Raw genomic sequence first — 15,710 nt, 5'->3', positions numbered from 1 at the left:
AAAGTAGCATTGACGTGTATCCTATTTCTATTAAAAACTACATTCTAGTACTTAAAACAGAGGCAAAAGCTTCTACTGATGCCATGCCACTGTATATTTTGAGATACTCTGCAGAATTTGGGGAACAACCAATTCCCACACAGAAAAGTGCCTCTAGTCTTTCAATTGTGGAAATAACCAGCAGGATTTCTCCAAGTATTGTTTAGATAGGTACTAACAGCCTGGAACATAAAATTAATGAAGGATTTATGCAGAAAAGTATACTGAATTGGGGGGGGGGGGGGGGGGTGTTGCTTGGTTGGTTTAGGTTTTTTCTGAGAAGGAACAAGATCTAATTTTGGTACTCAAACTGCAAACACATAAGGCAGGCACAAGAGTGATCAATACTGAGTCCTTAAGTCATTTTCACAGAGTTCAGCGGTGTGTTCAAATTCCAGCATCAATTGCTCTTCCCTTTTGCTTAAAATTATGTGTGGTTTCAACAGCAGAAATTCAAAAAGATCCCACAGATTACGAGCTTCCAACTAAGCACAGGAAGAGATCTGACTTGCATCTCCAGAGATTTAACTTGTTCTACATTTCAGCCTCCACCGGGTACCACTGCCAAGAGACGATCCCATTTCAACCTTAGCTGGCTCCGGAGAGACCCGGCCGTACGTGCGATACGACCCGCACAGACGACGGACTCCGCATGCAAAATCTGACGGGGGGGAGGGGGTGTCGAGAAAAGGAATACCTTTAATCCCGAAAGGCCTCCTTCCTCCCCACACTGCGCCAGGCAGGCAGCTATCCTCCCCTCCCGACGCGAGGGCTGCCCGCGGCATTCACGGAACTTCCCGAGGGGCCGCTGCCCGCCGGCCCCGCGCGCTCCCGCCCGCACCGGCGCCGCAGCCCCGCGCTGCCCGGGGCCCGGGGCCCGCCGCCGCCGCCGCCCCGCCGCCCAGGCGGGGGACCCAGCTGCGGGACCGAGGGCTGGCTCTGCGGACGGCACTTCTCCGCAGCCCGGGCGCCCGAGAGGCTGCGGGGGCCGGCGGCCCTTCCCCGCGCTCCCGCCCCGGAGCATCGCCCCGCAGCCGGCGACCGACCCCGCTCCGGCACGGCTCCAGGCGGGACCCGCACCCCGCGGCCGCCCAGCGCCCCGGCCGGCCCCCCCGCCGCCCGCAGTCCCCAGGCTGGGCAGGGCCGCCCTTCCCCGCCGCCCCGCCTTCGCGGGCGGCGATGCTGAATCACGACGGGCGGCTGCTCCGCCGCCTCTCCCCGAGGCGGCCCCCGCGGGGCGGCAGCCTGGCCCCCCGCAGAGCGCGGGGAGGCGGCGGGGGAGGCGAAGCGCGGGCGGAGAGGACGAGCGCCCCGCCGCTCCGCTCCGCTCACCGTTACCTGGCGGGGCGGGAGTCGGGAGGGCCCCGAGAGCTCCGGCCCTCCCGGGCGGCGCGGCGGGGCCAGGCCGGGCGGAGCGGAGCGTGCTGCGCCTCACGGGCGACGCGGCGGGGCTCTCCCGGGCGGCAGCATCCGAGCCGGCGCCTGCCGAGCCGGGCACTAGCGGGAGGAGGAGCGGGAGCTTACGGCGGGGAGCTGGGAGAAACCATTTCCCCCGCGAGGGGGCACCGCCGGTGGCCGGCCAGGCGGGGCGGGGAGGACGGGCCCTCCTCCCACACAGGTAGGTGCGAGGAGAGCGCCTGAGGAGCGGCGGGCGGCGCCCGCCCAGCGGGGCAGGCGGCGCCGGCGGCGGGGGCCAGCCCTCCCCAGCCGCCGGTCTCCCCCCCCGCCCCCCCAGTCGCGGTGGGAGCGGCCCGCGCTGTCTCCCTGCCCGAGGACGCGAGCAGAGGACTTGGCAACGGCGCGGGCAGCGCCTCGCCAGCCCGGGCCGGGGCCGGGGCCGGGGCCGGCGAGCGGCCGCTGTCGCGAGGCGCGCTCCCCTCGGGGCAGGGTGCGGCCGCCTCCCTTCGGTCCCTCAGAGCCGCGCCTCCCGGCCGCCGCGGGGCGAGGGGACCCAGGGCCTGGCTCCGGCTGACGGGCAGCGCCTCAGGCAGCGCCGGTCGGGCGCTCCCCGCCGGCCCCGGCCTAGGAGCCCCGCGGGAGCACCGGGCGGCCGTCGCCGTGAGGTGCGGGGGAGGCCTTCCCGGGCGCCCGCAGGACTCGGCGGCGGGGACCTCCCGCCTGCGCGGGCGGCACTGCCAGAGCGCGGCCCCCGGGGCGGCCGCGGCGGTGCGCGGCCAGAGTGCCGCTGCGGTGGGTCTGTCGTCACCGGCTGAAAGCCCTGCGCCTGTGCGGATGCGTACGCCTGTTGAGAGCGGGTTTTCCCCCTCCCGTTTGGTCTCGTAGCCAATGTTTTTCCTCCTGTGAGCGTTAACTGCCGTGTGCCGCTCTGAAAGAGCCGTTTCGGTCTTTTCTTGAAATACTTTGCATCCTAGCCTGAGGCGCATGACTTAATCAGATGAGTGCGTTAAAGATTAAAAAAATGGGAAAACATTTGTCAAATGAAGAATTTAATGATGAAAAACTTTCAAAAAACCAAAACCATCTTTTTTTGGAAAGAAGTTATTCTTTTTTTCTTCTAAAAGCCCAACTGAAATTTAATCCGTTATCTCAATAGATTGTGTGGTGTCCTCTTTGTCTGTTAATCAAGGTTAGGAGCCGGATTCACAAGCAGTGGAAATCACCGCGGCAGTGGATTTAGGCTGATTGATGTCTGCCGTGGAACTAGCGGTAACCTTCTGTTGACTTACTCTTGTTGCTAATATTTGGGGTTTCTTCTGTTTTATCAGTTAATTACTTTATTCATACTATTACATTCTTAGGCATTCCTCACTACTACGTACCTTTAAAATCAATTTCACTCTAACATTTTCTCCACAAGCTCTTGGCTAAAATAGGCTTTCCAGGAATATCTCTACAGCTACCTTTCTAAGGTAGGTAGAAATAAATATATTCGGTAGGCTTAGTTTAAAGTTTTCTTTTTCTTAGTCAGAAAGAACCAGAACAGAGGAAGTTGGCAATGTTAAATGATATGAAGCAAGTAGATTGAAAATTTAATTGCAGCTTGATCAGCATTACATTTTTTGTTCTACTTTTAACATCTTGTAAGGCAAGCTGATATTTTAATAGGACCAGGTTGTGGGCTTCTGGCAAATACTAGGGTGATTGTTAAGGTCAGAAAGCCACAAGAAAAATCCTTTAGGGAATCCTAGAGAGATGTCAGACTTTTCTCATGTGTGGTATGGATTTGTAGTTTGTAACGTTGAAGAATTTATTACTTTTTACAGTCATCATATTTTTCATTGGGTTTTGTTATAAAACATTGTGGGTTTTACTGATACGTAGAAATTATCATTTATTTACCACTCAAGCCTTTGTCAAGCTTGTCAAAGAAGCAGAGGTGTAATTTCTGCCCACAAACATGTAATCTCATGGAAATTCACATGCTTGTGTAGGTAAGTGTTTGTGGGAACAGATCTAAATTTTAGTGAAAGAAATCCCATGCTAAAGCAGAGGCAATGGGATCTAAGCTTGTCCCCATGTAAGCGCTCTGGTTTTCCTACAGTTGTGAGAAAGCTGTGTTACAAGATGTTCGTAGAGAAAGGTTTGATTTTCTGTTAGTCATTTGGAATGCTGCCACTGACTGCAGATGAAACCATTTACAAGGCTTACATGCATTGCATGTTATCTCCAGGTCAAAGCTTGCTTCAGGCCTACAGCAGATCCTGCCTGCTTTTAGCTGTATATCCACATTCCATACCCTAAACCAGGTCTCTACACCCCAAAGTCTGAGGTGCACCTCCCTGCTGAGCAAATTATGTTATATTGTGGGAAGAGCAGCAAATCACAAATGAGAGTTTATGATGAGATGTACCCAGCTGTTGCTTTATGCTTCACAGGCAAACCTGGAGCTTGGCAATACAACTGTGCCCTGCTCTGCTCCTGGGAAGCCTTTTCTAACAGCCTCACTTCCAAGGTGCAGCTAATGCTTCCCCTTTTCAGAGGAGGGCTGGTACAAACAGGTGCCAGTTTCAGCTAGGAAATCACAACCCATGACAGCCTCCTAGCAAAGACCAGAGCCTGACAGCATAAATGCTTTTTCTCATCTTGATTCCTGGGAGGCGGGAGGCATTAATCTCTTCCAGAATGTGCTTTTAGTTGTTGTTTCCCAGAAGCAGATCAGATTTACTTTTTTTTAAATGTGATCTGCATTCTGAATCGCTCTGAAAGTAGATGGTACTCACTATCTCCATGTTGAAACATTAGAGCTAACAAAACTTAGTAAGAAACCAAAACAGGGTATTAAAGACACAGATGCTTGATTAGGAACATTAAATAAAGTTTTATTTTTAATATTGAGCTAGTTTAAATATTGAACATTGATGCACTTGAGACGACAGATGCGCCTAGATGATTATTGTAAATAGAACTAGCAATAAAAATACCTTTTATGGCATGAAGATAATCTTACAAATTTCACAAATAAACAAGCATAGGCAAAACAGAAAACCAGAGATCAGGAAGAATGTGCTTTCTCAGAAATCTACATATTTCTGTGAATTTCCTTAGTTTTTTTCCTGGTTTTCCATCCAGGGATCCTGGGTACCTTTATGACTTTTCATTGTTATAGTAGAAGAATGATGGGGGCAATCAGGTCAATCCTATCTTTCAGAGAAAGGTTGATTATTTATTTAAGCACTGCTCCTATTTCACCTTTCCTGTGATTTAGTAACATACTCCCCGAGTAGTTATAAGCACTGTAATGCTGCCTATATGTAATCATCTCAAAGTCAGTAAATATAATTTCTTCAAATTACAAAGGGGATAATTAAATTCTCTACAGAATATTGGTCTTTGAACAAAGTCACAAAATAGGCTTTGAAATGCAAACATATTTCTCCTGTCCACTCAAACATCAAACTCAAGCATCTGTGGTAGGATGCACGGTCTGATATCATCCAGAAAACTTGCAGTTGCATTTTGTCTCTGCTGTTGAAACAGGTTGTATCTTCACGCAACTGTTAGTGCTGGGGAATGCCAAAAAGACAGTTTCAAAACATTAAAAGTAACAGTCATGAAGTTCAAAAGCTTTGAAATAGAACCAGTGTGTAGCTGTACAATAGGAAACTTAGCTATTCCAAGTGTGTTTTCTTCTGTTTGCATGACATTCATCTTGAAATATATTAAGTAGTTAATTATGCTTTTCTGAACAGGTGCACTTTTCCAATTGCTATAAAACTATGTCCAAACATAGTCTTGTGCTGTCAAAAACCACCCATTTCCTAGCACCCTACTAGAAAACATTACCAATGAAGAAAAAAGGTTCAGCTCGAGTTCCCTCCCTATACTTTATATTCCCTCAGGATTCTTACTACAAGACTTCTCAGCCCATACATATTTTTTGCTTCAAAAAGCAACACCCATTTCTCTTATAATAAGCCATCTGCTCAGTGTGTTAGCAAAATCCATGCAACAGCTTCCCAGCAGCACCAACACCTGCTAATAGGGGATGGCGTTTCAGGCGGATACTGCCAGCCTGTCACAGCTTCTTATCTCCTATCTCTCTAATCTTCAGAGTACTGTCTGGGATTATCTCCTGGAAATCAAATGCCCAGCAAGATGGCTTGTTATTTTTTTTATATATCAGCAAACATGTGCTTGATTGAGTTCATTACTGCTGTAAACATCTTTTATTATACAGATCAATGTGAATTTACAAGCTGTAGCAGTATGATATTGACATAACATAGCATTTCATATACAATAACTTTTCGTAGTACTCATCACTCCAAACACACTCTGGGTGAAATTCAGTACTGATGTAAGCAGATACCGTAACACCAAAGGTATCCACAGACTACAGTCAATTACACGCAAGCTTAATGGGGCCCCTTTGGTTCAGGCATGGTTTTGAACAGCTTTAAGATATGGACACTTCTATTTTTACCCACACAAAATACCATTTCAGAGTGTCTTTATCTCTTTAGTAATCAAAGTTTGGAGGTTCTTTTTCAAATAATATCTTCAAGTTCCCATCTGCTGTCCACACCTGTTTAAGAAGAATGGAGTCCCAGAACTTCAGCAGTTTGGAGAGGCATTTCTTTTTGTTGAGCAGCCATCAAACCAATAAAAAAAGATTATTTCCACTGTGAAGGCTGTAAGATCAAATAAGACATAAGTCAAAGGAAAGTAGGAATTTATATCTGCTGGTCAACTAAGTTAATGTGGTCATCCAGGAAATAAAAACAGATTTCATAAATATTCACAAATCAGGATAAGATCATACAGTGTTAGTAAAGGCAACCTATGCTATTGCTGGCCTGCAGGCCCAAGTAGAGGTGCAAGAGCTGCTCCTCCTTTGCAGTTGGACATGGAATTAAACCATTATTTAAGCAATATGGTCTGGAATCACTGAGAAAAGCAGGAATGAGAGAGATTTCTGCCCCAGCAAAGTCATGCTGTTTCCTTTCACAGTATAAAGGTTCTCAGTATCCATTCAATCCAACCTTACCAGGTGTAACTGAAAATTGCTTCATATGGGTTTATTGAAATAAGTCTGAAGTGATCAGTTTGTTAGTTTGATGTATAACAATGTGACAACTATTGTGTGTTATATTATATTACTATAACCGTTTTTAAGGAAGATAATTGGTATTTAAGCTCTATGACCTAAAGAACCTCTAAATCTTTTGAAGATGTTGATTCAATTGACAGAGAAAAGTCCACACTTACTTTTATTAGGGTCTTTTGATGCTTCATTAATTTAAATTTGGGCTGGGAGGAAAATAACTAAATAATTTTGTATAGAATATTAGAATTTGTTTGGATAGACTCGTATACCTTTGTCATAAGCAAAATGGTTATTCACTTGACAATACTGTACAAGAATTACTCTCACAATATTCCTGTCAGGTAAATATTATGCATCTCCATAAGGTAATGGATACAGATTCAAACTTACTCCAGTGCCATTGGTTCAATGTCATGTCAATGATGACTTTGTGCCTATCAGTAAGTACATTGTCAAAAGCCACACAGGAGATAGTGATCTGAAATATGTACAAGTTTGAGAAAAATCTATTTTCAGCATTCGTCTAATTTACTTCACACTTTGTACACTGCTTGGAACATGACCTCTGGAGTGCCTGGCAGAACAAAGTGCACAGATCCTCCCAGATCCCATTCATGTGCTCAATAGGTTAGATGTCAGAGTGTCTTACAGAATTTGACATATTTAAGATTTATTAATTTATAGCCTTGTGAAGTTTCTTAATAAATATAGTTTAAAACAATTTTTTTCATACAATATCTTCAGAATTTGTGTTCTGCAGAGCATTCCTACAGTGGAGTTAATTAGCAAATCTGTTTCCAAAATCTTAGTTCTAGATACAAGTCTTTACATTAGCTAAAGTACAGAAAACTTCATACCACAGAAATACAGTATTTTTCATATGAAAAAAACTGTTGAAGAGTCAATCTTTACTTAAATAGAATAAAACTGTATGCAGACTATTAATCTGAAGCTTGGATTTCATTAATATGCACCATTAAAACATTGAAATATCTTAGTTCCTCACTGTTTCTACATACAAGTTTCTCAAAAAATCCTAGGTGATACAAGAACCTCTTTATTTGGGTCTACCATTGTACCTCGAAGCAGTTTCCAGCTGCATGGGTAACAGTTTTCAGATTGCTGGGGAAAGCATTTGTCTTATAAACCGTAAATTAATTTTGCAATGGTGACAAACACTTTTTAATGACAGTGACAGGACTATAGAATCCTTTTAGATTATTTTTTTTACCTATAAAATAGAAATAACACTTAACCTTCTTTCCAAAGGCATGATAGATGTATCTGTACCATATGGTACCCTGAAGAAGGGATTAAATATTTCCATATTTACAGTCATTTCATTACTAGGTAGGTGTTTAAGAGAAACCAACATAGTGAGATGACATTAGAATCAATACTGACTTCTCTAGGGCAGCAAGATAGAGAAATTTCATGAACAGTGGAAAAATCTTCCCAATACCAGTACTACAAGATACACTGGGCTGCTTAACGCAAAAACATCTGACTACATGTACTCAATTCTGACCCATCAGGGCTTACTTGCTTATATATAGTGTCAGATGCTCAGGTGCCTCTACAATGCCATGCAGTTTCCTGGAGTGCCTGTTAGCCTGGTGAGGTGGGCAGCTTGAAGGCAGCACACATTGCTTCTCACCCACTCAAATTGGGATGTCACAGCAGAGGACCTAAGAGCGATAGAAGTGGCAAGATATTTCTGCAGAGAGGAAGTGGAAGTTACTGTAGTGGGGACAAGGACTATCCATTTGCATTTATAGGAATAGTCAAGTCTAGAATTACAGTAGCATCATTTGCAACATGTAGTAAATCCTACCAAATCTGAGTTTGTGTCATACAGCAGTACGTAATGCAGGACCAGTGTCTGTTCAGGTGGGACAGATAGAACATAGGAAGGTACTGAATGGAAATAATGGATCTGGGCTATGGGCAGCAGTCTTGAGTCTTCTGCAAATTAAATGAACCTTTAAGAGTTCAGATTTAAATTAGCAATGCAACATGTCAAGAGGCAGCAAGAGCAGAGCTGCTTGGTAAGAGAATATGAACCAAGAGAGATCCCACAACCCCAGCTATCAGCCCCACAGTACCCAAGCAGGGTAAGCAAGACAGACCCGGAGATGGCAGACAGAGCCAACCAAGAGCCCGTATCATAAGACAGTATCATGGTGATGAGGCAGGTCCAAGGCCAGGCCAGGCAGTCAGTCCATAGGCAAGGATAAGGTCCAGCAATTGCCAGACAGATCCATAATAATAAGGCAGGACTGATAACAAGCTGGAAAGCCATCCCACGGACTGGGGATCAATGAGGACCACAGCCAGGCTGAGGCTGTACCTGCACAGGAGGTCAGCACCCCACCAATACAGCTCCAGCAGGAGCTGAGGGCTCAAGTGAACTTAAATAGAACTCCTGAGCCCATGGGTGTGGGGGAGGCTCCAGGTGGGGCTGGTCAGAGCCATTAAGGCTTATTAGTGCCCTCGGTGCCCTGATACCACAAGATTAAGAAGAACTTGGAATTTGGGCATCTTTCCTTCGAAATGCTGTAGTAGATTACAGGATTTTTTCATTTTGTGTTATCTTTTACAAGGAACTTTTGTACTGCATATCTCGTACTAACATAATCAATATTTGTCTGGATAGGTATGTGAGATTTAATTCAGACTGTATAAGGCGCTTTCCTGTTCAGCAATAGAGTTCTGTCTACCTAACCCTTTCAATCAAATCTTGCTTGCTATTTACAACAGGAATTTCTGGTTCTAGCAAAGATAAACAATATAGGGGTTAACTCACAGGAGAACTAAGAATACCCCAACATAGGTAATATTTTCTATAGGCTGAATAATGTCTATTTGCTCTTGTCCTGTCATTTTTAGAGACTGAAAATTTGTATTTATTGTGTAGCATTCACCAACAAGAACTATTAACAGCGATTATAAAGTAAAGTGTAATGTGTGGAGTGAGAACTTGTGGAATAGCACACTATGAAGTGATCTCACTAAGTTTATGTGGATTTCCATGCAAAAAAATTGCTCATGTCTTGAAAGCTGTCTTATCGCTCTTTAAGGTAATGAGTAGGATACAAATGTAGAAAGGATAGCCTGATAATAACACTCATTTCCTTAAAGCACCGTGCTTCTGTTTAAAAAGAAGAGGTTTTTAAAAAGAAGGGGTTTTCAGCTGATGATCCAAAGCAGACATTGGCAGATTATGGGTTTGCTACTCTCCAAGTCCCCTCCTACCCCTATGTTGGACTAAAAGTGTATTGCAACAAAGTTGGTAGAAGAGAAATGACCTGGTACAATTTCACGTTTTATAAAAAGCGCACTGGAACCAGCAGGTCTATGAAGACTTGACAAGATTTTGCCATTCAAAGTTCCAGCCACAGTTACAAGAGATTTAAATTCACATTCAATTTAATTGTTCTGCATTTTTCCCTGGTTTGACTCAGTTATATATTCTGTTTACTTTGCTCTCATTTGAAAGACTATGTAAGACTTAAAATTATATGAATTTGGATTACATAAACAAGAACTGGTTTGAATTCCTTTTTCTCTCTCAGAAAAATGAATGGAAGAGTGACATGCTGTCCTAGTTTCAGCTGGGACAGAGTTAATTTTCTTTCTAGTAGCTGGTATAGTGTTATGTCTTGGATTCAGTATGAGAAGAATGTTGATAACACAGGGATGTTCTCAGTTGTTGCCAAGTCACGTTTATACCAAGTCAAGTATTTTTCAGCTTCTCATGCCCAGTCAGCAAGAAGGCTGGAGGGGCACAAGAAGTTGGGAGAGGACACAGCTGACCCAAACTGGCCAAAGGGGTATTCCATACCATGTGATGTCATCCCCAGTATATAAGCTGGGGGGAGTTGGCCTGGGGGGGGAATCGCTGTGTGGGACCTAATTGGGCATCAGTCAGCAAGTGGTGAGCAATTGCATCGTGCATCACTTGTTTTGTATATTCCAATCCTTTAATTATTATTGTCATTTTATTATTATTATCATTATTAGTTTCTTCCTTTCTGTTATATTCTCAACCCACAAGTTTTACCTTTTTCCTTCCAATTCTCTCCCCCATCCCACTGGGTGGGGGGCAGTGCGTGAGTGGCTGCGTGGTGCTTAGTTGCTGGCTGGGGTTAAACCACAACACGTACACAGGGTTTAACCAGAAGTTCCAAATAACTTAATATTCATTTGTGAGATTCAGTTAGTCTAATAAAGTTACTCCTTCAGACTTTCTTCATCATTTAATCACAAAACCACGTTTTATAGATGAAATAATATGATATTCTGCCATGAGTTTTTCATAGCTAAAGAGGTGTATTTTTATATCGAGTACAAGTTATACAGCTACAATGTTAACAAGAACTAAATGAAGATTTTAATCTTAAATATTACAGACATAAAATGGAGGTAAAAGTTAACTTGTTCATGGATGACTAAGTTCACCTGTCTATATATCTCCCACAGATAGCAATTATTTTATAGACAGCAATGAAAGGGAGGGACATATAGGAAGAATATCACATTTTAAATCCAGAAAAGTAGTAGTGTAATAACATATATAGCAGTAATAGTAATAATTTGCTGAAGCAACTCATTGTAATGAAACACTGGCAGGAGAGGAGACAAACTAGATAAACTTTTAATCTCATTTCTAAAACATTATCTGAAAAAAAAATTGAGTTCTGAAATATCAGGGACACAAAACCACCAGACTGTTGGGTTTTTAATTCTTCAGAATTCTGTATAAGAAAGAACCTGTTGTTTCATATCAGTAAGAACAAGCTTTAAAATATTTATCAGCTAGCTAATATTTAACCCCTCTATTTATCACATCTAATTCACAACTCATATTGCAAAGGGTAACATTATCACTCTTTCTTACTTTATTATCCCCAATATTTTTAAATTAGCTTTCTAATAGGCTTTTCACCTTTCTAAAGCTATCACCTCAAAAGGCACAATAAAAACACACTATCAAAATAAAATGATAAGCGGAGTTGTCACTTTTGTATAGTCAAAGTCTTCTTTCTCATATTCTTCTTTCATTATATATAAATATTTAACCAGTAAATATTTATGTCACAACAAAAAGCAATATAGAAAACAAGAAAAAAAGCTACTGACAGAAAAAAATGTTTATTTTTGCCACAAATCACAAACTAAAACAGAGCATAAAAGCATGAACTATTCCAAAAGAAATGTGCAAAAATAATTCTCTGCAAAAGCATATGTCTCCTCATACAGTTACGGATACATGGGAGCTGTCTGTCCCAAAATGACCTAGTTTTTTCTCAAGGTCCCAGCTTTTTGAAGACCACATGTTGTTCCACTGATGTTTACAGGGGTTGTGCTAAGCAACCAGATAAGCCAAAGAGATTTAAAGGGGCCTGTCCTGTCTGTGCTAGAGTCTCCAAAATCACAAAAAGGAAAGGAACTTTGCAGAGTGCCCTGCCTATGGAGAAACAAACGCACAGCCTGGGGTAGGAGAATCCTTCAAATTCTTCACAACTACTTGTTGTGGCAAAGAAACAAAAGGCTGCTACAATTACACTTTACATGGACATGATGATTTTTTGTTTTGATTTAGACTATGGATTGTAATTTTTGTGAACATAATAGATAATATTAACATAAATTACATTTCCTTATGATCTCATGAGATTTTTATGTCCAAGAAGCAAGAGTGACAATGTTATTGAGTGATCATGATTTATTATTTCAATTATGGTAGAAAACAGAGACCCCATTCAAAATTAGGCCCCCGTTGTGATGCAGCTGTCCAAACATGTATTAAAAGACTGTGTCCAGACCAGAAGCCTGCAAATTTTTCCACTCAGAGCCATCAGGGAGTGAGTAGAGAGGTCCACACACAGAGCAGACACACAGGCAGGGATGAACCTGGACCATGTATGTATTGCCGAGATTGTAACAAAGTCACAGCTTCTCTTAGTCATAAGCAACACTTTTTCTCTCCAAATGAAATAGGTTACCTCCCCTACTGTTTTCTTTCTTAAAAGACCATATTGCATATTTTCCTGTTGAGTGAGGCAAGTTCTACAAGTTCTCTTCCATAATAATTTTATCTGGTTTCCTTTCTCTGCACATGTACGTGCTCCAATTCTTCTGCCTTCATTTTCCTCTCTCTTTACCATTTTCAAACCCTCTTCTCTTCTGTCCTGCACTGTTTCATTCCTTTACGAGTTACGATGCTCTCCTCTCTGCGGCGCGGTGAAGCTGCCCTCCCGGAGGGGTTCTGCTGCTCTCCCTGTACCTCCTCCAGCCTTTCTGCTCTCTCCTCCCTTGAAATCCAGGCTGCCGTGGGACTGCCACTCTCCGACGCCACTGACACTTTCAGAAGCCTTTGACTTCATCTGACTGTCTCACCCTAATACTTACGGATGAAAAAGCACTACATAAATGATAAGTATTGGTGTTGATTGTATTATTAATATTTGTGTGTTAAAGGATCATTATACAAACCATTTAGCTCCCCCTTCAAACAGGTAGCAGGTAGAAAGGACATACCCCTCCCCTGTCCTCCATAGGGAAAGTGCTTTTAACTGAAGGAGAGCGATGTAACCTGCATTTATCATTCCTAAGAAATTATAGGAATAAATTATTTACCCAGGAGAACCATTTCTAACATGTCTTTTGTGCCCATTCAGTGTATTGTCCTATGCTACCCTTGAGGGAATGGATATGGCTAATTATACTCTTGTCTCTGCAATAAATTGATAGAATGTTCTGGCAGAAATGAAAGAAAGCGTGTAAGCAAAGTATTTTCTTTAAGATAGTTTATGAGAAGTAACAGCTGCAAAAACAGAAAACCAACCCAGGCCCAGTGTTGCAGGTAACATCCTGATGGCACTGATGGCAAAACTTCATTTGAGTATGAAGAAAGCAAGATTTCATTCGACACTTCACAAAAATATTTTCTCTTCATCAATGGCTTTTATGGCCTATGCCCCTGCATGTGTGTGCTTGGGGGATTAGAAATCTCAACTCTGTTTTGTCTTTTCAGTAACGACCAGGTAGGGCCCCAGCTGATTTAGACATACAAAAAGGATATTTCTTGGAAGGGAATGGAAATACTTTTTTTTTTAAATTTTAGCAATATAAAGAAGTAAAACTAGGAGGAACAAAAGAAAATTATGTTTAAATCAGAGGATAATTTTTATTGTTATAAAAATAAAGTAGACATAAGGGAAGATTTCTGAGGAGAGATATCAAAGGACAAAAAAGCACCTGTTTCAAGTGTTATACACATAAAATCCCATCACCTCTGAATTAAAATGTTGCACCTGGACATAACAAGTAAGTGCAAACATTATCCCTAACATGGTCAGGCTTCTATACATCCTCTGTTAGAGATCCTGATTGATTGTCTTTACCATAAATTATTTGAAAGGAATTACAGCATTGGAAACGAGAAATGCTTGAGGGTAATTTTTATACATAGACATTTATTGGTTAATATATTCTTCGGAATGGATCTGCCCTTTGCACAAAATGGAATGAATGGAGTTCTTTCATGTAAATGTGGTGATTAGAAAGGTAATACCTAATACCAATTAAAAAGCCCTGTCTTTCACATTTCCTGTGAAAAAACCCTGTATTTCACATAGTTACCATCTTTTAATATGGATTAAAAAATGTAAGTGCCTCACTGGAAGCACTATATGTATATTTCAACTATTAGCTCAACATTTCAGAAGTGAAACTGAGTTTAAAGGAAATCTAGCTTGGACTAAATGTAAGTAGAAGTCAAAAAGTTCTCTGTTTCATGAGATTAAAAAAATGCTTGAAAACATTCAATTTCTCTCTCTTGGTGGATCAGTCATGCATCTATCAAACATACAGAACATCTGCTAATATCAAAGCACATTCTGCCAATGGCTTCTCAGATTGTGGAGTTGAGAGGAAAAAGCTTTTACATTGGCATTTGCATTACAACCACTTGAAATAGCCACTTCTTCTTTGTGTTGCTGAGGATTAATATGTTCTTCTTGGCTAGCACCATAGATATTTCTCCTTCTAGCTTTGTCAGTCAAACACAAACCAAAAATAGATCTACAAATATTAAATAAACTTTCTAAGCTGGTTTCTTGGCTCTTTTTTTTTTCAGATACAAAGTAGCTTTTACTGTTTGTTTCATGCAAGGATTTTTTTTTTTTAATAGAATCACACCTATGAATATGACACTGTAATTTTTTTTGCTTATTATTTCTCCTAATGAAACATTACTGGTCTAAATGTTCTTTTAGAGGTTTAGCTTTCTGGCTTGTAAGTGTGAGGAAAAGGCACTGCGGACACACATGATTAAAGAACATCCACTGTAATCCTCTGAGCCTGGAACAACTCCTCATTCGTGGCACTAGCAATAAAAAGAAATCAAAGACAGACACTGAGAAGAAATTGGAGCATTTAAAGGCTCAAACTCTGGAAATACCAGAAACTACTGGAAAAGAAGGCAAGAACACTTCAATGTACAATGGAAGCAGTAAGTGTTATTTAAAAGCAAGTCAACCAGAAGGAGGTTTTCCTTCTGAAAACAGCAAGTGCTGATGCATTTGGCATATTTAACAGTTTTCAGCAATCCAAGCAAAGGAGGATATTCATGAAGCTGTTACAAAAAATTGAGGAGTATTGCATTCTAAATAAAAATTAAGCATATGAAAGTCATATGCTTTGAACCTGAAGGTTTTAAAGTATTTTGTAGTTTATAAGATTGGGGAGACAATTTCATCTGTTACAGGTGTTACAATAAAAGCATGGAATCAGCCCGCCTTAGGGTAAGATCTAATGAAGATTTGTAGATTTAAAAAAAAAATTTTCCAATTTTAAAAAGCCGCTGTTTTTCAACAGAGAGTAGAGCAAATAATACAGAAACAGACTCCTGGGAGAAGCAGACTCCAGATGAGGCAATTTAGAATCTGCCAAGAAACTAATACATGAATAAGTGTTGGACTGGACAGTGCTCTGACACCTTAGATATGACCAAGAGCTCAAAATAGCATAAGACAAAGATATTAGATGCAGAAAAGCACACAGAGCTTGAAATCATAAGCAAGGAATAACAACACAGATAAAGCAGATGGGAGAAGCTGAACGTTAGACAAAAGCTTGTCTTAATTTGACTGCAAGC

The 15,710-nt window shown here is 42.0% G+C and overlaps 1 protein-coding gene across 8 annotated transcripts in view; it reads right to left on the bottom strand.

Moving 5' to 3' along the window:
* Nucleotides 1–1,655, bottom strand: part of TTLL7 (tubulin tyrosine ligase like 7) — an 87,724-nt gene extending 86,069 nt beyond the window's left edge. For 4 of the 8 annotated variants that reach the window (XM_075039126.1, XM_075039129.1, XM_075039128.1 and 1 more), the window contains exon 1: nt 1,378–1,647. The gene's annotated coding sequence lies outside the window, so the exon portion shown is untranslated. Of the gene's footprint in view, nt 1–1,377 lie in introns of all 8 variants that reach the window. The other 4 variants (XR_012652073.1, XM_075039131.1, XM_075039130.1 and 1 more) reach the window with 4 other exon arrangements.
* Nucleotides 1,656–15,710: the final 14,055 nt, after the last annotated feature.

This window comes from Buteo buteo, chromosome 10 (genome assembly GCF_964188355.1).
Source record: "Buteo buteo chromosome 10, bButBut1.hap1.1, whole genome shotgun sequence".
Lineage (NCBI taxonomy): Eukaryota > Metazoa > Chordata > Aves > Accipitriformes > Accipitridae > Buteo > Buteo buteo.
Note: the sequence above shows the minus strand (reverse complement) of the source record. Positions and strands in the feature narration are given on the sequence as shown.